Here is a 25,141-nt window from a genome sequence, read left to right on the forward strand (position 1 = left end):
TTGGGACTACGGGGTCAGTGGCAAGTGTATTATGGGTAGAGAGAGCCATGTTCAGCTTTAATAGTTAACCTCTGCTTAAGTAGAGCTTCGCTAAGACCACGGTCGTACTCAACCCCTTACACCCGAACTTTAACGACTATGGCGATACATTACAGTATTTCCAACTATCTGTTCTAAAACGATGGCGATTGTTAACGTACTATTGATGATCCCCGGTTAAGAGTACAGTATAGAGCTTATGGCGACAGTGTTGCCTCATGGTTCGCTGTAGAATACGGTTTCTCCGGGCATTGAACCTCTGCTGTTATACTGCTCGCATATCCAGCTGGCGGCTGGGAAACAACGAATCAGCGATCAGTTGAATACTCTTCGACTGACATCGGGCATTTTCGTGTCACGAGGCACACGAACGTTGCTGGCGGGACGAAACAAGTGAGCGTCGGATGCACAGCATGTTGCCAAATGTACTGTAACGCGAGAGATAGTTGATCAGCGCGGTTACTAGATAAAAGTTATACAATAGTACACAAAGCACGGAAAATTAGTACACAAACAAGCTAATAAAAACAACTGACAAAACTGAGACGTACGTTTGGCAACGTTGCTTCGGGGAGCGATGTTACCCCTACAGCCTTTACTTCGCAACTGAGGTTATTGACACTCATCGAGCTACACACACCTCCAAAGACGATTGGTGGACAGACGGAGCTATGCAGGTCAGCCGCCAGTTGCGCCCAGGATCAGTATAGCGCGCTGTGCTAACCATTTCACCATAGAGGTCGGTGAGTAAACGATCATTAGATGGAAAGACGAAACACAACAATAGCATGTTCGGTACTCGAACCAGAACCTTCGAAAAGGAATTCTCGAACCTCTCAGCGTCCTTGTCCAGCGGGGTCGTCGTACTGATTTTGGTAACGAACTCATTTTCATGTCTTGTTACCTTTCATAACGCACACACATATTGCTACAACAAAACCAATGCATGATAGACAATATCATATTTTGCAATTTAGAAAATTAACTGAATACAGCATCGAGTGTCTCCCTAATGGCGTTGCTTCGTCGCTTTGTAATGAAGGAGTCCCAGGATGGAAACTCAATGGAGGCACACTCTAAACTGTAGGTTCAGTCCAGATTAGCCTACCAGTGCATAAAGTGGACCCAAAACATAACTACATATAGCATCAAGTTAATACATTGTAAAAATACACCGTGTACCAAAAGGTACTTTACAACTTTGATGTCATATAGCACAACTTGTAATTGACATAGAGGAATATAGCCTACTTTGTTGTAGGTGATTCATCAACGCCTAAGTTTTTTTTGTCATGTATTGAATAAGATGGTGCCCCACCACACTGGGTCTTAGACGTGAGAGATGTCCTGGACAGGACATTTCCAGCACGTTAGATTGTTGAAAGAGATGGTCCAATTGCCTGGCCTTCTAGATCCCCTGACATTACACCCCTGGACTTCTTTTGGGGGGGATATGTTAAAGAGACAGTGTGCAGCACTCCTGTCATTGATCTTGATGATTTGAAGCCAGAAAAGGAGCTCCCATTGCCACAGGTAACAGGGATATACTAAGGAGGGTATGGACAAAGTTGGAATTTCGATTAGATGTTGTATGCGTCACCAGAGGTGACATGTTGAAGTGCACTAATACACAATAAAACTTCATGTGTTGGTAAATCAAATGGGACATGGTGTGTTTCTTTATGTTAATTGTAAGCTCTGCCGCATGACATCAAAGTTGTAAAGTACTTTTTGGGACACCCTGTACAACTCACACCAAAAAGAGCTCCCCTTGCCTACGCACGCGTAGTCGCACCGCAGGAGGGTTATGTGGACCAGAACCCTCTGACGACTTGTCTTCAAGACCATACGTCAATATAATTATTTCATCCTATAAGTATTTTCGAAATCCTTTGCTCCTTCAAAACTTTCTGGGAGCTCACAAGAGAACCGTAGCGTCTACTGCTTACCACTATCGATATGATATTTGGACACAACTCTTGGACTGTTGTGGTAAATTCCTGACCTCGTATTTCTCACAATTAGTTCGATCTGTGAACAGAAGTTGATAATGAAGAAGGGAGCAGGGTATATATAACAAACGGCTTCGTTGATTGACATCCACATATCTCTACAGCAACACATCAATTCTTCCTAGTCCCTCTTTCTGACACATGAAGCATTTCACACGGCATCTGGGTAGCTCCGATAATTAGTGTTGGAAATTCGTGAAAGGGCACATGTCAGACTGATAACGCATCATGGGAATCACTCTCCCCACGTCCTACCCTGGATCGAAACAGATAAAAAATCATGAGGAGCTACGTCGGAAACGTCAATTTGGAACAAAAATGGAACGCGAAGCTCTACGTCACATGTAGGCGCTCAGTTTTGATCGTGTGTTCGTTGGAGATGATGGAGGAAGGGAATCACGTCATCATAATGCCCGGTTAGATGGATAACTGACGTGAATGGACGTGAAAAATATCCGCGAAAAGTTTAGAACTGTGATTGAGATGTGACTAAATGTCATTATCATGGAAATATATTGCACTTGATATATTCATTATTAATATTTCCGTCTCGGCTAAACATCACCAACAGATGGTAATATTTAATAATCACTAATACAACGCCGCTTCCGAGTACCTATACAGAGTATTACAAGATTTGCCCTGGCAATACGTCGCTCGAACACTGTTTATCTACAAGCAAAACAGACAGAAAATCCGTAAGTTCAAGATCTTCACTTACAATAAATCATAATTTTTGCATCAGTAAGGAAATTGAATAAAATGGTCGCTAACATTGCTTGCTCAAATACCTTCATGAAAAAACTAAAGACTGTCCTTCCCAATCGTTAGGCTACATACTTTTCGGACTTTCTAGCCACTCGGAAAGCTTTTTAGTACAGCTTGACCATGGTAAGAATGCCCCTGTGGCGCTGAAGTAGTAGTTCCAATCGTAAGCGAGCGGATGAAGCGTGGGCGAAGCAATCAGCTGCTTGAATTGTTCCCGAGTTACTGAGTCCACAAATTGTGCAGCATTGTCAAAATGCACGAGAGAAGGGGGTACGCGACAGGAGAAAACAAACGACTGTGCACTTTAGTTCGCGAGTTTGGTTAAAGATTTATATGTAGTGTGTTTAATTCACGCCGCTTTTCTGCAACGTTTGGCTTAAAACGACAGAAAACATTTAAGAAATTCATTTGTTTTACACAGCACAAAAACCTCTAAACGAGTGTGGAAATTTCCAACATTACTTTGTTACTTCAAAGTCACGTAATAACTCAACAGATTATATGAAGTTTTACTTTATTTAATGCAATGTTTATTTTTGGTAACAGACGTGCACAATTGCATGTCAAACATTAGTCTTAGTTACATGTCGTAACTTTTCCTTAGTCGCGAAGGGTCCTTCTTTTTTTAATATCCTTTTGGGATATCTTGATTGTAATTATGCAAGGTCCAAATAAGGTTTACTGTAGAGGACAATATTAAAATAGATGAAGTTCATATTAGTTCTCGTAAATATCAACAGGTGGCAGCTCCTACTGTGCGACAAGAATGATTCCCGTTTGATTGTTAACCGTATTCTTCTTGAATCGAGATATAATATGTTAAGCTCCATATATACCCACACACACTTCCATTATAACACATCACAGCCCATTTGAAAAGGTTCTCTCAATAAATCTCTTTAAGTTAGAGCTGTCAAGGCATGTCTCCGTCGAAAATTGATCACCTAGAAGTGAAATTAATGTCAGCACGTCTGAGTCGATGGCATGCACCCGAAAGGCACGTTATGATATGGCTGGATTTCCTGACCGTGTTGAGTGAGTGAGTGTAGGTGGATTTATTTGATGGACAAACACGGTGTGTACAATGTACTCAGGGTTGTTAAGTGGTAATGTTCGTTAGGAAAGGTTGCCCGGGGGATATATTTGGTGTGTTCTATAGAGAAAGTGCGAACAATGGGTTTTATTTATGTTAGGTTGTTAGAACAAAGCAGTCTCCATTACAGATAGTTTGAGTAGAAAGTGCTTTGGTAATATTAGTGTTAATATTGGAATTAACAAATGCTATTTAAATGTCAATCGTCCGAATAGTGAAAACAAGCTTCCTTCAAAGTCCAAGAAACTCACTGAATGATTTCTCTTCCAGTGACATATTTCTAATGTATTGTATTCTAGTGTGCTTATATACAGTCAACAGGTTATTAATGAAGAATACAGGAAGAAATGTCCAGTCCCGATTAACTGAACAGAACATAAAGTGGACTAAAACAAACCTTAACTAGTGAAAGTAAGGATTTTCGTCATTCCTTCAAAAAATATTCTGTAGGATCCAAAGGTTATAAACGCATATTTATTTGCAATTTTATTATTTGCTAATTTAAAAAAAAAAACAGGTAGGTTATTTTCGATTCGGTTTCATTTTTCAAGATTCTTTGTTCCATTTCGGATAAAGGTGTAAACAAAAAATGAACCCTTGTAATTAACAACAAAATTAGAGCAGAATATATCAGAAAAAGTAAAGAGAGAACCGTAAAAAGTTGTGTAGTCTTAAACATTAAATATTTAATCTACTGCGGTCCTATTTGCACTTCATCCAAGTGGCAGGTAAACGAGAATTTTTAGATTAGTTTCCCATTCTTGGGAAGAGAAAACTCAGCTACGTTTTCGAGTCTGTATGTAATTTTTCATGTAAATAGCATTACAAAATCCTCAAGCGAATGTACATACAATTTCTGGTTAAAAATTCTACAGAACCATACAGCAAAAGCCGAGTCTAAACCACGGATGGGGGAATTGAGATATTTATTTTAGTTATTACCGAGAATTCTCTGTTCTTACCCATATTCGCAATCTTTTATTGGTTTGGTTTATATTTCCCGATAAATTTTCATATAATATTTGTACTCTGTGAGTTGGATAGGGAAGAGTCTGTGAATTGTGAATTCATAAATTGTGTGTACAATTAGAGAGAGGTTAAATTCATTTTCTGTTATTTGAAATAGTGGCGGCGATTGAGTTCCAAAACCAGGGGTCAAGGTGCCAAAACTGGTGGGTAAAGACAGTATATTTTGCATTGTAGATAAGGTTTAGCATTGTGAGGGGGCAAAAGTGGCGAAAATTGGGAGACAACTGCTCCCCCTCCCCCCCTAATTGCGCCACTGGGGACTATTGTCGACTCTAAGCGATATCTTGTACGGACCTGAGTTTCTCGTCTACAGATCACTTAACAAATAAATGTTATTTCTCGATACTGATCTATTACTATTAATCACAAAGACAAATTAATGTTTAATTTCATATAAATAACTAAACAATGAGAATAATTTATATAATTATAAACTAGTATTTCAAGTCAGCAATGTCTGTCCTATTTTTTTCAATTCGAAGATATGAAGCAGGGTAAAGTACCCGAAAATTATTTTTCAAAAACTCAGAACTACAGTAATCAAATACTAAGCCCTGTTTGCCTTACGCTTCTATCTTTCTCGTGGCTCAACTTATTTCTCCCTCTGTTACAGCATCGCCGATAATGGTGTTGGATTAATTCAGCCACCACAGCCACAAAACGGACAAAAAAAAAACTTTGTTGGAAGGGAAGAAAAAGGAAACCCAATCAGCAACACAAAAACAAGCCCTCCTGTGGCCCTTCCACAAAGAATCGAATGCAATGGATTCCTTCCCGGCGTCAGGTGTCCGATACGCGAACCATGTTTGGACACGATGATGTAAACACATGCATAGAAGGGGCGCAGACGCCTGTAATGCAGATTAAAAGGAACACCCACGAACCTTGTAAGCATTGGCTGATTGTTGTAATAAATTCTGTTTGTATGCTTAGGCAACTAAGCATTAATGCCACACGAAGAACAGGAGGTGCAAGGTAAAAAGTAGACAGGTAGGATAAACGTCCTGCTAATTGCCACCCTAATTATTTATCGGCTTTTCTTGCAGCGAGTGCTTCGTGCCAGCCTGTGGGCATTTGTGGCTGCGGAAAGGGACAGGAAAGGTTTAAAAATGCTCCTATTCTTCTGAGCTTTCAAAGCTTTGTACACGCTGCCCCTGTTAAGCTTGTCGTCCATTTATGGTATTAGGACTGAAAGGCTGACATCCGATGCAACACCTGTGTCAAATCATTTAAATTGTTTATTGTACAGTGGGATCCATGAGTATTACCGTGAAAATTGTCCATGATTATTTTCATTTTTTTCTTCCATCCTCTGTGTTTTTAAGCGATGAATTTTTATGTATGCTGGTGCAGAAGTTGTCAACAGCTTGTTTTGAGTTTTCTTTTAATTCTTGAGGCTCCTATTGGGTCAAATAAAGTAGATGAACTTGGTGATGGACAATTTGCACGGTAATACTCATGGATCCCACTGTACAGGAAGTAGTTTTAGTCCAATTTGCACTTCCAAACACAAATACACATTTATATACCGGGTGTTTCATAAATATTTGAGGGGATACAAAAATGTATTGCAAGTAAACTATTGAACTTTCGTTAATGAAACCTGTTTTTTTTTAACACCTACACATGTTAAATGCATGCACCAAGGATAACACGGCACATCAACCCGATAGGAACGCAAACCGTTTGTGCGTGCATGTTTCGTTAAGCTGAGGGTTCATGTCCCTGCCGCTAGGCGACGCTCAAATCACCCACAACAATCACAGTGTTTTGTGCAATGTTTCGGTCCTCAAGATCAATGGACCTTACACCGTGTGACTTCTGTTTGTGGGGTTTCATCAAAGACAGGGTATTCGTCTCACCGATGCCGCGTGATATCGCAGCCCTATGGGAGCGTATCATCGCAGTGACAGACACTATCGACAGGCCCATGTTGCGAGTGTTGCAAGAAGTAGGCTCTCGTGTTGATGCGTGCCGTGTCATCCGTGGTGCATACATTGAACATTTGTAGGTGTTATAAAAAAACTGTTTAAGTTCCTCGTTCGTTCTGGACTGGTTTCATTAACATAAGTTCATACTTTACTTGCAATAAATATGTGTAACCCCTCAAGTATTTATGAAACACCGTTTCACTATTGCCCTATATTTATGTCATTATTTGTACTGTCTGGAATTTGATTTCATAATTGCATTTTACACATCGCTGTACTTTATTGTTAATTTGACCTCTGTTACATCGATTCGATTTTATATTTTACTTCGCTTTTATGCCACTTTTGTCTAATAGTGAGATGAGCGATAATATGAGGAAGGGACATTCACCAAGAACATCCATGTCCTGACGTCATAGCACGCTGTGCTAACCATTCCACCACGGAGGTCGGCTCTGAGCTATGTTACAAATATTATTATCTCTACTCAGGTCAAGTTTTAGGGAGGCTTATGGGTCTACGCATTTGCAAAGAGGTTTACGCTGGGGAAAAACTGCTTTCATGAAAGGGACTCAAACTAGTAAAAATGAGATGTGGTAAAACTCGTAAAACTAACCATCTCACATAACTGGGTCTAAGAGTTACAACTTGAAGGGACTCACGATGGTGTTAACTGCGGAACTCCTCCGCATCTACACTATGTATAATGCTAATCATATAGCATTATAGATATGGAGGCCAGTGGCACATGTGCTAATTATAATGCTATGTGATTATCATTATGAAGAGCATTCCCTGACATTCGCTACGAGACTCGGCGGCAAGCGGCCCGGCATCAGCGCTTGTCTTTCCCGGTGAACGGGTCCGCGACAGTCGCACGCTACAGTATGTTTTTTTCGGTCTCCCTGCCTTCGCTCTCTTTCCCTTCCTGTTGACGTTGCAGACTGACGCCAGTATAATCCTTCCTCGGAAGTTGTGTTGTGCTGTGTCGTGTCCGTGTGTTGAAGATTGTGGCTTAATATGGCACCACAAAGGTTTACATTACAACAAAGGATTTATCTTGTCGAGTGTTACTTCGGAAAGAAGAATTGTGGAGAAGTGCCATGACGTTTTGCAAAGACATTTCCTGGTGTTCCAGTTCCACATAGGACCACTATATTAAACCTCGTAAAAATGTTTAAAGTAAAAGGGTCAGTTCTGAATAAAAGTGGAAAGAAAAATGGGGAAATCTTAAAAATAAAATATACGAAGACAATCCGCACACCATCCGTGAGTTAAAAGAGAATCCAGGTTAGTACACAATATGAAAACTGTAATTTTAATAGCCGACTCAAGCCGTTAACCGGGAAAGACAAGCGCTGATGCCGGGCCGCTTGCCCCCGAGTCTCGTAGCGAATGTCAGGGAATGCTCTGTATATGTGTAGGCGTATAAATTCAGGCCTGCTCCCAAATATGCATATTATATGTATCCTGAGCAGAACAGCCCTCAAGCTAACATTTTTTGCGTCAAACGCTGCTCAAATTACACATAATTAGCCGTGATTTGGTCCTCTTGGTCATTTTTCTTCGAATAGAACTCTCCCTAATACAATCTTTACTATACATGTATTATATAGATATTTCCTATGATCCGTTTCCAGCTTGAAGACGGTTAGCTTTTCACCACATTCTAGTTAAACGACCAATCATATCCGGATTTAGAGGCGCTTGGGAAAAATAATTACAGTCTCTACAAAGGGACTTCCACTCAGGAAAATTTGCTTCGTAAGAGCCACGGAATGGAAAGAAATAGATATTTGAAAGACGGCACAAATATGAAACATAACTAAGAACTTGGTATGACTTATTCCAAACGTTAAAACCGAATTGCATATAGGAAGGCCTCAGGGTGATTTTAGTCCCTGATCTCATGATATCACCTTATTTGCATTTCCTCGAGTTAGGTTGCAATCGATGTACGAGGGCCATCCGGAAAGTAGTACCCGTTCGTGACGTGTGGAGCGCTAGTGACGCGAGTAGCTGCCCTCAAGGTCAAACAACTTCTGTTGACTGTTTGTTCGGTGTGTGCGAAGTTTCGTAGCCCTGTCATTGTAGTTATTGTCTCTCTTCCTTTATTTCTACTGTACACACAGGAAACTAAATGCATAATATAGATTGATGCATCAGAACGCATCGATTGATGCTCTAAAGTGTATTCCATGGCCTCTGCGAAGAATCGGATTCAGAGTTTGAGGCATTTTTGTACTTCGTAAAGGAAACACCAAATTGCATCGTATGATGCAAGTCTTTTTTTCTTCAGTCGAGATGCACTTTAATACAATTGATACGTATTGATGCACCTTCCTGCATTAAAGTGCATCTCAACTGAAAAAATACTCGCTTATATTCAGGGTAGATAAATATCATGATTTTTATCTAAAAATATTTTTTGTTGATTTTTTTTCTTCAAATCGATTTTTTAAAAAAAACACGCTTAAAGTTGCTTGCATGGTTTTTGGCACCATGCACATAGATATATGTTTTTTATAGAAATACTTTTTCTAGTAAACGGCACCGTAAAATATTTGAACAGTTTGATTAAAGCAAATAAAATTTCTCTGATACTGTAACGACAATGGAAATGTTTGTTGAGTGTGTTAATGAAACTAATAATAATAATTCTTCTTCCACTTAAAACTGTAGGTCCAGTTCCGATTAGCCTTTCTGTGCAAAAAGTAGACTTAAAACAACAATTCAAGTAACTTTTCATCCTGTGAAAATAAAACATTATGCATGTACTATGTAATTGTAACTTAAAATATGAACTTAAATATTTTTATAGTTTTGTAGCTGAATTTTGGAGATTTTTTTAATGATAATTTGAAAAAATATCAGCTGCCATGTTTATTTACAGTTTTATGATATTGGCACTATTTATGGTTTAACATGATTAGTATTTTGTATATTTTTCTACACAAAATGTTTGATATTTTTGCCCTTAAAATTATTGAATTTTAAATCAAGAGAAATCGTGTGTTTACATTTACTTTCTTATGAGCTTCACACGTCACATCATCAGTACATATATTTTATTTCCTTTATTTTCCTATCTTAGAGCCTAATAATCACCATTACAGGATTACGAGATTAATGTACTTTCACCAAAAGTGTCTCTGATATCTACAAAATCCTTGGTACTAGTTAGATATAGCGGAAACACATTTTACTCGTTTATTTTGAAATAAAATTCATTTCTACTTACCTCATATGCATAGCGGAACATTTTTCAACTAGGGTTGACTTTTCTTTTTCAATGAAAAAAGCGTTATTTTTAACATTATAAGTATTTATTGGTCGTTGCTAATTGGCGGCCAAATTTTGACTCACGTTGTCTATCGTCAGCTGATATGCTGTGTCGTCAGCTGATATGCAGTGTTTCCAAACTTATGAACCGATAAATGCCGCACAAACTATTCACAGAAGGTTTTTAAGCGAAAAGTGATTCACAAACCATTCACGGAAGATTAGGTTAGGTTCAGTTAGGTTAGGCAAACATAGAAAATTGAATTGAAAAAAAAAAAACCGCTCACACGTCATCTTGTAAAACTACCGCGTGGTTGCTACACTGGCAGGGGATTACGTAATCGAACGCACGGAACATTTGATTCACGTAGTCGACGGTAATGGCGGCACGAGCTATCGTGCAACGGAGATACATGAATGTCGAAAAATACCTTATTTACAGGCCGAATAACTTGCACAATTCGATAAAACACTTTTCCCAGCTTCAGAAAGTCCACAAGAACTAAATCCCGTAAGTACTTTCTCGTCTTTTCTCCTGTAAATTTCAAGAAATGTGTTTAGTTTTCTGTGTGCAATTTTTAAGTTTCCTTTGAACGTTTTACAATCGGCTGCAATTTTGAAAATAGGATAGCTTGATGACTGGATTTGCATTTTCGAAATTTTAATACGATTGGCGAAAACAAAATTCAAGAGAGAGCAAGTTTGTAGTTATCCTTGAATTTCGAGTTGTTTGCTTCATAGGACTCAAGCAAAGGGAAAATAACTTTGCTTGGGAAGATCTACAAACCGCATAACCACAAACAATGGTTCGTCTCCCCCTGTGTCAGTTCCCAGGGAGAGGAGACAGAAACAAGTATTAATAAAATTTTCCTTTCCGTCTTTGTCTCTTAATGGAAACCCCGTGTTCAATTTCATACGTTATCTGGTCGACCCAGCCCGAACTTTCTTCGGCACCAGAACCACTAGGGGAAGAAGCATCTGCGAGGGAGCCGCCCCAAGAGAAGTTTGAAGGGATGTTCTGATGGAAGAAAGAGGAGCGCAAACATCTTCAATGCTGGGTGCTTCGACAAGACAAACTCTTAGTGATGTTTTTATTATCTGATGGATTTCGGGGGAGGACAGTTTGTCGAATCGTTTTAATAACATTCAGATCAGTGTTGGCAGCTTCAGTGGAAGATTTATTGATGGGTCCTTGAAAGTCTGGAGTTTTCTTCCGACGGACGCGCCTTTGAAAGGATACAACACCTGAATTGTACCACGTTCAAAAATTGACGAGGTTTAATTTTTTGCCGGGTGGGAAACCTGATGGTAAGAGAGACCTGTAGGAAAGCCAAGACGAAGATGGAGGGATAACGTTGAGATGGATGAAATCTGTAAGGTTGGAAAAGATTAGATTGATCTTGCCCAGGATAGGAACAGATGAAAGAAAGGCTTGTGTTGCTGCAGCCATTAACCTTCGGGGTTAAGAAGACTTGTTTTGATTTGTTGTTTTAAGTCCACTTTATGCACAGTAAGGCTAATCGGGACTGGACCTACAGTTTAAAATGGGATCCGAACAACTAGTGCCTCTCGGGACCCCTTAATTACAAGGCAAAGACGCTACCACTGTGGCATCGGGGAGCCCAAGAAGGCTTGGGAGTTAGTTAGTTAGTTCTTGGCCGGAACAGTGTATGATAACAGGGATATGCCCAGTTGGTTTGCACCGCCCATTTAGATCCAGATGTTCCTTGTAGCAAAGGTGAATCTTTGCTTGTTAGGAAAGGACCACGTCAACTGGCGAGTTCGGCCTAATTTACTAAAAATGTTAAACTGAATTAAAGAATACTTCTTCTCATGTTATGACGTCAGTTCTGCTATTACACAATTGTTTATTTGGGTTTTCTTTTTAAGTCCATTTTTGTTATCTGGACCTACAGTTTAAAGTGGGAACCGAACCAGGGACCGGTTGATTACAATGCGACATTACCCCTATGCCATTGGAGAGACAAAGTGACGTAATTCTATAGTCCTATCTAATGATTTTCTAATAAACCTTAAGTTTGTTTCTGGTTGCCAGAAGATAGTAGTTGTTTATAAATTATGGTGTATGCTGATTCAATGGTGTATTGGTGTAGGGTTTTTGTTTTGTGCGATCTGGACGAGTGTAATTGAAGAAGGACTTTCGAGATTGTTTTCTTTTTTAAGTGTAAATTACATGTATATGGAGCTAACATCAGTGGAAGAAGTATTTAGTGTTGACAGATAGAAAGCATAAAAGGCAGTGTGGATGCTTGAAGAACAAATAACATAACAAATCGAGAGTATTGACGTTATAGGGATTTCGATTGTCTGACAACTTAGGTACCCTTACAAGTCTCTACGATTTTGACAATATTAGCCCAAACAAATCATATTTTCAAACGTTAGCGATATGGAATTTCGATAACAAAAATTCGATAACTCGCAGTCTCGCTCTGACGTGGAACCACGTTACAGCGAATATCGAGAGAAAAGGAGAATTCTCCGCGTTTCAAGGAGATGCTGAAATTTAACGTCATTTCTCGCTAGTTTCTTTCTCCTCTGCTGAAAACAAAGGTGAGATACCGGCTCTCCCGGAAAGACTACAAAAGGGAAGAAAGAGATTTTCTTTTATGCTTCTCACTTCATCGTTTTTCTTAATGGAATTTTTGGAACGGTATGCGGAATGGTACAAGGAGAGTGTGGGAGTTGAGGACTTGCAAAGTAAAATCCTTTTCAATGAATTCCTTTCTCCAGTACGGGGGAGATGGGGGGAGGGGGAGGGGGGGAGTAATGCCAGAAAAGAGATAAAACAGAATTTTCGAAAGAAACTTCGGGCCCAACATCTTATTTTTTAGTTCTTTGTCCAGACATTGTGTGTTAGTTTTGTTATTTAAATGTAGCCCTTGTTTTGTTTGTAATGTTGTATTGACTGATGCGGTATATTTTCGCTTAAGGTGCGCATGTAGTTCAATTCTGATTAAATGTATACGAGTATTGGAAACAAAGGAAGGAAAAGGATCCTCACGTTGCTGTTCTAAGCGGATCTTAAAGTTGGTTTCTAAGCTGGATAAAGTACACCGTGTCCATAAATATACTGTCATACTTTAAAGTAGTATTACGTCGCTTTGGATAATCGTTTTTAAATGAAATTGGTGACATTTGAAAGAAAAACTCAAATATTTTTGTGCATGTCAACAATGGACACCAATATCAGCAATGGACAACAATGAACGAGATCAAACATAGAAACTGAAATAAATTCACTCCTGACAACAACGGACGATGCGGGTTCATTTTTGGATATTTAGCAGGCAGGCAGGTTACATGTGAATGTTTTCCTTTAAAATTGTGTTGTTATTACAGAAGATTTAAGAACGTAGTTGGTGTGTTTTAGAATATCATTCCACGCAGAGTTTGGTGAAGGTTCAGCGTGCTTATAGGCGAAGGTTTCAAAATCAGGCTCCTTCACACACGTCAATTTTGAAGTGGTACCGGGATTTTGTGGATCGTGGCTGCATAGGTCATCAAAGGAAAGGCCATTCAGGGAGACCATCTGTCAATTCGGGAATTGTGGAACAAGTGCGGGAGGCATTTGTTCGTAGTCCTAAGAAGTCTGTACGTAGAGCTAGTCAACAGTTGAACATCCCTAAATCCACCGTATCTAAGATCCTGCGTACGCGACTGAAGTTTCACCCCTACAAACTGCAATTAGTGCACAAGTTGAAACCTGATGACCCTGTAAAACGGTTAGATTTCTCTGAACATTTTATGTTACTAATGGAGGATAACGTAAATCTGTCAGGAAAAATAATTTTCAGTGATGAGGCAACATTCCACGTTGGTGGAAAAGTGAACAGACATAATGTAAAAATTTGGGGGAGTGAGAATCCACATGCAATTTTGGAAGTTGAAAGAGACTCCTCTAAAGTGAACGTCTTTTGTGCCGTATCGAAACGTCAAGTTTATGGCCCATTTTTCTTTCGAGAGGCCACTGTCAAAGGTCCAGCTTATCTTGACATGCTCACTGAATGGTTATTTCCACAATTGGAAGAAAATGAAGGCATTGAATTTATTTTTCAACAAGATGGAGCACCTCCTCACTGGCATTTACATGTTCGGAAACATCTGAATGAGCGCCTTCCAGGAAGATGGATTGGACGTGCTGGAAATGATCATAATGTCTTCTACATTTGGCCGCCGAGGTCACCTGACTTGCCGGTCTGTGACTTTTTTTATGGGGTTACATAAAAGATTGCGTCTATGTACCCCCATTGCCTCAAAACCTGCAAGAACTGCAAATTCGCATCACTTCTGCAATCCAGTCCATCCCTGTGGATATGTTGGAGCGTGAATGGGAATATCGCCTTGATGTCTGCAGGGCCACTCGTGGGGGCCACACTCAATATCTATGAGTTGTAAAATAAAATATTTGAGTTTTTCTTTCAAATGTCACCAATTTCATTTAAATACGATTATCCAAAGCGACGTAATACCACTTTCAAGTATGACAGTATATTTATGGACACGCTGTATATTAAAAATATCGTTAATAAATATGTTGAAACATATCTTCGGGATTAGCCAAAAGTGGCAGAAAATTTAAATCAATCAATCAGTCACAATAGATCACTTTTCGACATGGTCCCGATTATCCCAAGAGGTAATCGTTCATCACTATATTCACTAAATTTAGTTTTCTATCTTGAGCTCGTACACAGAGTAATGCCATTAAAGATAGAGGAAATAGAAAATAAATAAAAGAAATAGAGATACGGAAAGTAAGAGAAAGAATATAAACGAAACAAATTGGAGAAAGAGAAAAAAATAATCGCAGTTGACAAAAATGACGTCAGCGAGCGAGAGAGGGGGGGAACAAGAAGAGAGCAGTAAAACAAAGACAAAGAGAGAAAGTCAGAGAGGGAATAGAAATAACAGATGACAGAAAAGAGAGAAAATGAGACAGAATGAATAAGGAATATATATATATATATATATATATATATATATATATATATATATATAGAGAGAGAGAGAGAGAGAGAGAGAGAGAGAGAGAGAGAGAGAGAGGCATTGCATCTATGCATTACTCATGCACAACGAAAGCGCCCTTCTTCAACTTTTCACTTGAACATGGTGTCTACAATCTCGTAACTTTTTCAGGTTTTCCAGACCAAGAACAAAATTTTTTTATCGACAATTCATATAGAGTAGCTCACTATAATTTAGCTAGCTAAAATAACACTTGAAATCCCAATTAACAAAGTTTTTAGAATATTCACTTCACATGTAAAAGCAGGATTAACTTATGGTAAAAAAATAATTATGTCTTTATAAAAAAAATAACAATTTTAGCATGAATAATATGTAATTATACTGAAATTCAGTAGGAAATATGAAAATGAGAACATTGATTTTCAGTGTTTCCATACCCGTCACCAAAAAGCTTGATTACAATGTCACTCGTGCGATTGCTTAAATGCGAATGGAAAATTTTGCAAAGTTTACTGTTAGTCGACTTTATTCACTGAGAGACCAAGCTGGATATACAGTACTGGCAACGGGTTTCGAATCCGGACCCTTTCATTATGAGGCAGTCTTAATGCTGTTCAACAAAGACATTTCTTCTTACTTGAGCTTAAGAAGGTAGGCAGGCATCTAATTTTAGGTTAGGATAGGTTAGGTTAGGTTCATGCTCAGATAGGCTAATCGGGAGTAGATCTATGCAGTTTAAAGTGGGATACTAACCAATATGTGCCTTCACAGAATCCCGGTGATTACAAGGTGATGACGTTATTACTATACCCCGCGACAGGTTAAGTGTGCAGCAGGTTTTATGTATTAAACCGCGCGAGAACGGCGCTCAGCATCTCCCGTGCGAGTCTTGCCTCGACCGCCGAGCTGTTCATATCACACACATTGAGAAAATCGGCTGTATTGCAGCGGAACTATATTCTGCGCGCACGTTTGGGTCTACATGGGCGAAAAGTTGCTGCAAACTTAACTTGTCGCGGGGCTTACACATCTAATTTGTATTCCCTTGTAAACAAAAGTATTCTGGTTCACCCTGTTAGTGGCACTTTAGGTTCAGCTCCGATTACTCCACACATGCATCGCCTAAATAATAAATCAAATTGAGATTGAAGTAAGCCATTTTTTGTACAGCATTTTCTTGCAAAGTTATATGGTGGGTTGCAAACACTGTTCTTGAATATTGAGAACTCAATCTGAACAGTTTCTTGCCCGTGTGCTAAACTTTAGTGATCTCTATCCAAAGTAGTTCCTGAGATATCAGCGAGCAACATGATATAGATGTCACTTCTCGAGATACACCTCCAAAGTCAAAGTTATAAGTTCACTTTATGCACAGACATGCCAATTGGTACTGGACTTACAGATCAAAGTGGGATCCAAATCACTGTGTAGAAGCCTCCATTGGTGATCGAACCCAGAACCACCTTGATTACAAGGCAACAGCGTTACCACTACGTCATCGGGGAGGCAGAGATACAGCTACGGCGGTAACAATTTCTGATTAACACCTACAAAACAGCTTACAGCTGTTTGCATTACTTACTTGAAAGCGCGGAGCACTTCAAATAATTGCATAAAATATTGCATTGCGCAATACAAATCCCGAGTTCCATCCTCGATATTGAGGATTTGTAATCGAGTCGCACAAAAAAACAACGACGGATTCGTTTCCATCTGTATTTCTCCTCTAACGTAACACCGATATGCTTTTATCCGCAATTGCTCCCTTATCCTTCCAATGTTTGATTTGTTCCGGTGCATACGAGCAAATTGAAGCGACGATTATTCACTCCATGAGATTATTCTAGTGGTACCCCTCTCTGTATTCCTATCGTGTTTCCTTACTCCATCCCTTTGACTTTCTCTCCATTTTCTTCTGACTAGTTTCTAACTTCCCTCTCTTTTATTTTATATTCTCTTCCTCTCTTCCTCGTCACTTTCTTCTCCCCTCTTCTTATATTTTCTTTCCTTCCTCCCCTCCCTCTCTCTCTCTCTCCCCTTTATTCATTCTGCCTCATTTTCTCATTTCGTCTTCCCTTTACCTCTTTCTCCCTTTCTTTTCTTGTCTCCTTTTACTTTTATTCCCCCTCTCTCTCTTTGTTTACTGATCTCTCTTCTTATTTCTCTGCCTCTCTCTTCTTGTCTCTATATGTTTTACTGTTCTCTCTTCTACTAATTTTCTCTCTCCGTTTTACGTTCTCTCTTCTACTTCTTCTTCTCTCTCTCTCTCTATATATATATCTCTCTCTCTCTCTCTCTCTCTCTCTCTGTTTTACTGTTTTCTCTTCGTATCTCTCTTTGTTTTACTGTTTCCTCTTCTTGTCTCTCTCTTTGTTTTACCGTTTCTTCTTCTTGTCTTTCTCTCTTTGTTTTTACTGTTTCCTCTTCTTGTCTCTCTCTTTGTTTTACCGTTTCTTCTTCTTGTCTTTCTCTCTTTGTTTTACTGTTTCCTCTTCTTGTCTCTCTCTTTGTTTTACCGTTTCTTCTTCTTGTCTTTCTCTCTTTGTTTTACTGTTTCCTCTTCTTGTCTCTCTCTTTGTTTTACCGTTTCTTCTTCTTGTCTTTCTCTCTTTGTTTTTACTGTTTCCTCTTCTTGTCTCTCTCTTTGTTTTACCGTTTCTTCTTCTTGTCTTTCTCTCTTTGTTTTTACTGTTTCCTCTTCTTGTCTCTCTCTTTGTTTTACCGTTTCTTCTTCTTGTCTTTCTCTCTTTGTTTTACCGTTTCCTCTTCTTGTCTCTCTCTTTGTTTTACCGTTTCTTCTTCTTGTCTTTCTCTCTTTGTTTTACTGTTTCCTCTTCTTGTCTCTCTCTTTGTTTTACCGTTTCTTCTTCGTGTCTTTCTCTCCTTGTTTTTACTGTTTCCTCTTCTTGTCTCTCTCTTTGTTTTACCGTTTCTTCTTCTTGTCTTTCTCTCTTTGTTTTTACTGTTTCCTCGTCTTGTCTCTCTCTTTGTTTTACCGTTTCTTCTTCTTGTCTTTCTCTCTTTGTTTTTACTGTTTCCTCGTCTTGTCTCTCTCTTTGTTTTACCGTTTCTTCTTCTTGTCTTTCTCTCTTTGTTTTTACTGTTTCCTCTTCTTGTCTCTCTCTTTCTTTTACTATTTCCTCTCTTGTCTCTCTCTTTGTTTTACTGTTTCCTCTCTTGTCTCTCTATTTTATTGTTCTCTCTTCTTATCTCTATCTCTCTATTTGTGTTACTGTTCTCTTCTCTCTCTCTTTCTCTCTCTATCTCTATCCCTCCTTCTCTCTACCTCTCTCTCTCTCGTTATTTTTGTCAACAGCGATTTCTCCTCCAATTTCTGTATCTTTACATTCTTTCTCTCTTATTTCTGTATCTTTATTTCTTTTATCTATTTTCAATTTCTTCTCTCTATTAGGTAATTTCTCTGTGAACAAGCACAGGATATAAAACTAAAATCAATTAATATATTGGTGAACAATTACCTCTTGGGATAATCAGGATCATGTCGATGAGTGATCTGCATTGACTGATTGATTTTATTTCACTTTTCCTCCAATTTTGGCTAATCCAGAATATGAGGATGAAAGATGATAAGATGCAATTGAAAAATCACAAACACCCCCGGACAGCACAGAACACAAGGCGCACAGAGGACTGAACTGGCTGAGTCATGGCGCCCGAGCCTCGCTAGTCTGCAAAATGCAGTGCATACTGTGTGAGATGTTAACTATTTGGTGTCTTTACAAAGAGTTACTCTCTCCCTCTCTCTGTTGTTGTTGAGTTATATATATATATATATATATATATATATATATATATATATGTATGTATGTATGTATGTATGTGTATATATATGTATGTATGTATGTATATTTATATGTATATGTATGTATGTATGTATGTATGTATATATATATATATATATATATATATCTTCCTTCCCTTTTTTTCTCCAATTTTCTCTTATATCTCATTTGGCCTTCCTCTCTTTCTTGCACAAAAAACTACGACTTGCTCCAGGTTTAGAGACAGTCTAGTAGTCACGGACACTTCTGGGTTGGAACAATCCCATTAACTTCCAATGGAATTATTACAACCCAGAATTGTCTGTGACTGTACCAGGGGCGCCGACTTGTCAAAATTATTGGGGGGGTCTCTGATCACTGAAATAAATTAATAAATGACTCCCTACCTCCATTTTTAAAGTTTTGGCCACAGTGTTCGAAATCTCGTAAAAGCCCATGAATTCCTCAAAAATATTAAAATTTTCATTTACAGTTCGAATGCAAAATGCCAATAGTTCACGGATGGATATGTCACAAGTTTTATCAACCATAATAGCAAAATATTCCCGACTTTTAATATCTGCTACCACGGAGCGAAAAACAGATGTTCCTAATATATCAATGATCTCGTTCTGAATGTCATGTGAGAGACATTTGTAGCCCGAACGTCCCATCCACTACCCTAGTTCATGCACATCTTCTTTTGAAACTCTTTTTAGTAAAAATGTTAAGAATACTCATAATTATATACTTAGTATATAGTAATAAGTCATATGTTTTACTGTCTCTGGTCATACCCCCCCCCCCCCCAAGTTGATGGTTTAGCGGTCTCAGCCCCCCAAATTTGATGGTCTAGAACATTTCAAATGTGTATTTAAAGTTAAGTTCATGTGGCACAATTCAGAGTAAACTTTACAAGAGAAGCAAAATAATACATTAGATTCTCTTAAGCAAAATTATTTGGGGGCTCTGCACTCACATCGATAACATTGGGGAGCTCGAGCCCTCCCAAGCCCCATGGAGTCGGCGCCTATGGACTGTACATATGATCATGGTAAGGTTATTCTAGAAACGGTGAATCCTATTTTTTTTTCGGGTTTAATTCCCGCTGAGATAGGCACTTCAGTAGTTGGAAATGCAAATAAAAGATCTGATCCCGTCCTGCATAGCCGTAGGGTATAAAGGGTGGTCGACACAAAACTCTTTCACTGACTCCACAAGAATTTTCGTTACTCCTTGGTCGACTTCTTGGTAACTCGCACAGAGTCCTCCGGTTATGGCACTCAGGAACTTCCACTGAAGTGATTTTGGGTGTTCCTTGGCCCCTTTGAATTCAAAAGTTACGCACCAAAGAAAAGAAAGCCTAAGCCAAAAATACTACCGCGGGCGGAAGGACCCAACCTCGAAAGATATAAACCCTGGTATTTGGGAATGAAGTGACAAGCTTTAAATGCCGTAGCCAGGAGGAAGCCGTGGCAAGTTGCCCAACGCCTGTGTCCATTCGATCTCGTCCGCACACGTTCTCGTGAAGAGCAGACGGAAAGACAAGAGGATTTGGTTTTTGTCGAGCGCTTTGACACACATGGGTGCCCGCAGGAGGAAGCAAGATCAAAGAGAAACATGTTGGCCCCCTCTTACCCCCTCCCCTCCCTCTCCTTCCTAGGACAGGGAGGAAGCAATGTACGGACTTGGATATGCATAATGTACTGCGAGGACGTAATAACCACGTGTGATAGAGCGATAATTTTGAATCGGTGGCCCGAATTAATATAATGGTACAGATACGATACCTGTCACAGTTTCGTTGAGTTACTTCTTAAGTCCACTTTATGCACAGAAAGGCTAATTGGGACTGGGTCTATAGTTTAAAGTGGAATCCGAACCACTATGTGCCTCCACCGGATAGACCAATTTGAACTATTAATGAACTATCATAGAATTTTCAAGAAAATAGATACATTACCAATCGTTCATTGAAAATTAATGTAAATAGATACATTTCAATTGTAGTAATGAACTTCAAATGAAGCCATCCTTCCATTGGAAATTACACAATGCACGCTCAAAGTAACAGTTAAATCAACAATTTCTCGGCAAACAAATATTTGATTTCATTTTTGTTATTTAGCGTCGCTAATCCTCCAATTTTGGCTAATCGCGACGATCAGAATAAGTGATATCCTACCCTGTCCGGGATTAGAACCCGGGACCCCTATATAATAATCATATATTGTTATATTCATATATATATATATAATATACCTCAAATGTTTAAAGTTGAAAATATATAGACAAGAAATTTCATGTTATATCTTATGGAGGAAAGTCACCAAAACCGACATACCTGTTTAAATAAGGAGTTGGTGCTTTTAGGTCCACTTTATGCACAGGAAGGCTAATCGGAACTGGACCTACAGTTTAAAGTGGGATCCGAACAACTATGTGCCCCCACCGGGTATCGAACCCGGGACCCCTTGATTACAAGGTGACGACGTGTTTATATAAGGAATTACATTACAAAGCAACACTTATGTAATAATATTTTAATGGGTTCTATGAGAGAATATAGCAATTTAATAAACATGAAACATGAAATAAAATGTAATTTATTTGGACTATTTAGTCCTCAATGGCAACACCAATAAAACCAGTTTCAGTAATCAGAGACATACAGGTCATGTTCTGCACCTGTACATTGAACATGAGCCTAAAGAAATAGGGGTGTGTCGGTTTAGGAGCTCTATGTCAGTTTTGGTGACTTTCCTTTACTTGAAAGAATTACATCGCGCAAAACGTTTACTCGTATGCATGATAATTCAAATTCTGTTTTTACTTTTTTTTTACCGAAAAGTAACTGTTCATTTCGTTACTCGTCACCTACAGAAAGTAACCAAGTCACAGGTATAGTAACTCATTTTCAAAAGTAAGTAGTTACTTGTAACGGCGTGAGTGTGTCAGTTACGGGAAGGAAGTGCTACATTTTATCGAAAGCCTTCCTCAAGTCTGGCGTCCTTGCTTATGCAACGACCATGTGGGTTTTTATTGGGAGCAGACTTAACAAGCCTGTTTTTTGAGCGAACCTGCCATTGTCTCTCGTCCCACGGGGGGCGGTGTCGAGAAAAAAAAACGTTCTTCACCTCACGCTGGTACTGATGTCGCTCGGGCTGCCGAGTATTTTTTTTTTTATCCGGACGGAACACCGCGAGTCCTCACCATTCTTTATCCATCACGGCATCAGATATTTCAGTGGCCCTCCTCGTTTGTGGATTGAAGGGAGTGGCACTTGCCTCTACCAAAATCTGTGGCGGAATAAAAGCGACGATAATATCATATTTAATATGTAAATGCATGCATGCACTGTAGGCCTACACATTCCATATACAAAGTCCCACACTATAATAAAGTAGCTAGCTCCTTATACCCGTTTGGGTTACGTTCCAATATAGGTATACCGCGAACAAGACACCGCGGATAATAGGGAACCGCCGACCTCCGTGTTGGAGTTGTTAGCGCAACGCTAGACGCCAGGTGTTCCGGGTTCGAATCCATTTTTGGGTATGAGTGTTCTTCGTGAGTGTCCCTTCATCAATTTCACAATATCACTCATCCTCATCGTCCCGATTAGCCAAAAGCGACATTAAATAACAAAAAATAAATAATAGGGAACCCTACGTCAGTTTCATAAACTAGATATCCATGATGAGTTTAATTGAAAGAAGAAAACTTTTATAGTTATTCCATGTCTGGTGGTCTCACGATCTCACCGCCGAAGACTGTGGGTTGGAGTCTCGATCTGAGCATATTAGTGTTTACTTACGAGTTTCCATTCATCACTTTCACCTCACCATCATTCTTACTCATGTAGCGAATAGCCAAAGTGGCAGAAAAAGGAACGTAAACGACAAAAAAATGCAAAATATTTTATTATAATGAGCACGCTGTCCACTACTTCTCGTAACCTGATTCAGCAACATGTTTCATAAAACAAGGATCTCCCACAGTTGAATTTGTAGTTATTATTGCGTTGCTTTTCCATCGTCGCAACGATGAGGATGAATGTTGAACTGATTGATTCATTGATTAGTTTATTTTACTTCACATTTCTGCTACTTTTGGCTAATCGCGAAGATAAAAATGAGTGATGATTTTTATTTTATTTTGAATCGCCTTATTTTACTTCGCCTTTTGTGCCACTTTTGGCTAATTTGCGAAGATGGGGATGAGTGATGATATGATGAAATGGATGAAAGAGCACTCACAAACATCCTTGCCCAGGCTGGGATTCGAACCCGTTGTAGCGCACTGTGATAAGACTCCGCGACGAAGGCTGGCGGTTAACTGATGATAGGCCAAACACATTGCCTTACCCAGGATTCGAACCTAGAACAGCAGTGCGCTACGCTACCACAACCCCTCCCCCCATCGCACGGAGGCTGATTGTGAGGAACTTTTCCAGCCGTCATGTGCAAACACAAAAAAAAAAGGTTTGGACACTATTCCACGGTCACGGATACACACGAACATCAAAATCTGTCTTCGCAAAAAGCATGCAACGTAAGAAATGTCACAACGCCCTTTTCATTAAATGTCACACGCGGAAATTCCGTTACTAGAAGCAGAACTTTATATGGGTTTAATAGTCGATTCACTATGTCACCGCCTAAAATTCCAGGTTTGAATCCCGGCCTGGGCATAGATGTGTTCCTTTCCAAGGTCCCTTCATCCAATTTCATCGAATCATCATTCATCGTCGAGCTTAGTGATAGAAAATTTGAATACTGCAAATGCAGCTATCATAACAGGATAATTGAAACTTTGAGGATGAATGATCACTACGATAGATGCAAGAGATGAGGGAATACAATGAAACATTTGTGCGTTCGCCGAGAATCGAACACGGATTGATTGATTTGCTTTATTTTACTTCGCTTCTTGTGCCACTTTTGGCTAATTTGCGAAGATGGGGATGAGTGGTGATATGATGAAATTGATGAATGGACACTCACAAATATCAATGCCCAGGGCGGGATTCGAACCCGGGATCCCTGGCGTCGTAGTGCGATAGGAGCTCTTGGTTGAGCTTGTGAATATTCTTCCAGTACCCATTCAAAGAAACTACACGAACTCGTTTACTAAAATAAAACGTGTTCAGAGCTTTATCCAAAGCTTTCAGTCTGTGGGTGGGGTTTGGATAGGTCAAATTGAGTCAAAATTACTTTAAGTTGGGTGTTTTTGGAAGATTTTACAGGTATTTTCTTGGATAAAACACTGTACGCGTTTTCCGTGACATAAAATTAGTCAGAAACAAAAGTTAATATTTGTTTCTCACCTGTTTCTCAAGTATCCACCAAAAGAAGTGATGCAACCACGCAAAATCCTTCACGTACAGTCCTCCTGGTTTTAAAAAAAAGTGTGTAAACGTTTCTCCACTTGATACCACTTCAAAAGTCACCAATAACTATTTTTTTCAGTCCGTCAAAACTTTTTTTTTACTTTAGCGACACGTCACGTAAAAGATTCTGCGTCGCGAGAACAGAGCGAGATTGCTCGAAGAACGCGCATTCGAAGCCACGAACGCCAACAGAATGCGATCGGCCGGCAACCGAAAGTTCCCGCCGCTCCCGCATGGAGGCGCGCGCTCCGTTAGTTGCGTTGGCGGCCGCGATGCGTCGCTAGCTGCAAGATCGGGTGTCCCTCCAAGTTCAAGGACGGTGTTAAAGTGTTCTCTCTCTTGCTTCGAGACCAGATTGTATTTTAGTGCCAAAGCGGAAGCGAGATAATAAAAAAAGGTTTCCTTTTTATAGACTCATTCGACTCGACTGCATTCAAGTCCTTCCTCGTTCGCTACCGCATGAACTTCGGTGTCGGTGCATTTAAGCTTCGGAGAAGATTTTCCAGGACTTCAATGCTGCCAAACGCATTTACGTAGATATTATTTTGTTTTGAAGATGGTGCTATCTTGTCAAGCCTTGTTTTATGGGTTTTGTATACACAGATAGGCTAATCGAGACTACGTACAATTGAAAATGGATACCAAACCAGAGAAAGGAGCCTGCTAGCAGGATTAATCATCTAGGGGCGCTGAGAGAGGGCGGAATTAAATTTTAGGGTGTGTGGTGTTGAAATATGAGAAAACATAAAACATGCATGCATGTTTTAGCCACAAAATCACACATCAATAAACTTTTAGTAGGCATCTATGATAATATGCCA

General features: G+C 39.4%; 1 protein-coding gene across 1 annotated transcript in view; it reads right to left on the minus strand.

Moving 5' to 3' along the window:
- Positions 1-24,492, minus strand: part of LOC145980765 (uncharacterized) — a 703,732-nt gene extending 679,240 nt beyond the window's left edge. Inside the window, exon 1 of the mRNA XM_083113831.1 lies at positions 24,258-24,492. The gene's annotated coding sequence lies outside the window, so the exon portion shown is untranslated. The remainder of the gene's footprint in view (positions 1-24,257) is intronic.
- Between the last annotated feature and the right edge of the window lie 649 nt (positions 24,493-25,141).

This window comes from Lepisma saccharinum, chromosome 28 (genome assembly GCF_977018435.1).
Source record: "Lepisma saccharinum chromosome 28, izLepSacc3.1, whole genome shotgun sequence".
In the NCBI taxonomy this organism is placed as follows: Eukaryota; Metazoa; Arthropoda; class Insecta; order Zygentoma; family Lepismatidae; genus Lepisma; species Lepisma saccharinum.